Source organism: Vulpes vulpes, chromosome 10, assembly GCF_048418805.1.
Source record: "Vulpes vulpes isolate BD-2025 chromosome 10, VulVul3, whole genome shotgun sequence".
Lineage (NCBI taxonomy): Eukaryota > Metazoa > Chordata > Mammalia > Carnivora > Canidae > Vulpes > Vulpes vulpes.
This window is the reverse complement of record NC_132789.1, coordinates 70,963,325-70,965,063: the sequence shown is the minus strand read 5'-3', so window position 1 is coordinate 70,965,063 and position 1,739 is coordinate 70,963,325. Positions and strand designations below refer to the sequence as shown.

Sequence of the window (1,739 nt, the reverse complement as noted above, 5' to 3'; positions counted from 1 at the left end):
GGGACCCTAAAGGTAAGGGATCTGCCTGAAATGTCACTGGGGGCAGAGAAGGGAGATCTTGTTTAAAGGCAGAGGTGGGAGGGGGTGCCAGGCTGGCTCAGTCAGTAGAGTGTGTGACTCTTGATCTTGGGGTTATAAGCTCAAGTCCCATGTTGGGTGTAGAGATTACTTTTAAAAACTTAAAAATTTAAAAAGAAAATAAAATTGGGGTAGCTGGGTGGCTCACTTGGCTAAGCACCTGCCTCTTGATGGTGGCTCAGGTCATGATCTCAGGGTGGTGAGATTGAGCCCTGCTTTGGGCTCTGTACTCAGCAGGGTGTCTGCTGGAGATTCTCTCTCTCTCTCTCTCTCTCTTTCTCCTTCCCCCTCCTCATGTGCTCTTTCTCTTTATATATATAAAATAAATAAATATTTTTAAAAAATAAAATGAAGGCAGAAATGAGAGAAGAAAAGCTGTTTACTGCTTATGATCACTGACTCAGCACATTGAATAGAGCAATAACACCATTTATTTAAAAAGTAAGCTACTATACTACCTATAAAGTATTCTTACCAAAACAACAAAATATTTCTGAACCTGAATTTAATCAAGCCTCTTGAACTAACTAGCAGATTATGAAAAAGATGGGAGATGGAAAACTGGCTAATGACACCAGGGGGCTGCTATCCATCAACTCCAGAACATTAGAAACACCACAGGACAGAACCTTTTGTTGTTCACAAGTGTCATGATTCCGTATCCAGCCACCATGTGAGATGTGCTTCGCTCAAACCTTGTCACAACATAATTGGCACCTTACCCATCTGAAGTGAAAAGAAGAAAAAAAAATCCCACAGGACAAAAATCCCTTTTTTCTTCAACAAACACATGGTGTAAAAGAAAAAAGAAGAGGAATTGTTATAAGTTAAAAGAAACCTAAGAGAATGCCTGGATATGTAACCTGTGCACTGTGCTTCAATTTTTACTTGAACAACCGTAAAAAGACATTTCTGAGACAATCAGGGAAAGTTGAACTTGGATTGGATATTAAATATATTGAGGAGCTTTTATGAATTTGGGAGGGCATGATAATGCTATTATTTTTTTTAAGTTCTCATGCACTATAGAAACATTCTAAGATATTTATAGGTGACGAGATATGATGTCTGGGATTCATTTTTAAATATTGTAGGATAAAAGAAAATAAAGTGTGAATTTGAGAAAAGGATCAGTGAAAAAATAGTAGAATGGGAACAATTCCTGAAGCTAGGTGATGGGTACATTAATGCTTCATTATACTATTCTATTTTTGTAAAACTTTCTATGGGGTGCCTACATGGCTCAGTTAGTTAGGTATCTGACTCCTGATTTCAGCTCAGGTCATGATCTTGGGGTCCCGGGGCAGAGCCTCACATTGGGCTCCACACTCAGTGGGAAGTCTTCGTCTATCTCTCTCATCCTCCCCTGCCCCACCCCCTGCTTGTGCACTCTCTCTCTCTCTAAAATAAATAGATAAATCGTTTTTTAAAAAACTAAAAATTAAAAAAATTATAATAAAATGTTAAAAATTAAGTTAAAAAGATCTTTAGATATCAAATATTTTTATTTTTACTTTTTAAGGTCTGTGTTGTAGCAGAATGGTAAAAAGTTTAGAGTAGGTGTTAAACTTAGTTTTGAATACTGGCTGCAGCTGTTACCAATTATGTGACGTTAGGCAAGCCACTTAACCTTCTAAGCCCCATTTTCCCCATCTGTAAAA

General features: G+C 37.7%; 1 non-coding gene across 1 annotated transcript; it reads left to right on the top strand.

Annotated features, from left to right (window-relative positions):
* Positions 1-704: 704 nt before the first annotated feature.
* LOC112915110 (small nucleolar RNA U13) lies at positions 705-810 on the top strand. Its single transcript, XR_003234003.2, has one exon. It is a non-coding gene; the product is annotated as a small nucleolar RNA U13 (small nucleolar RNA).
* Positions 811-1,739: the final 929 nt, after the last annotated feature.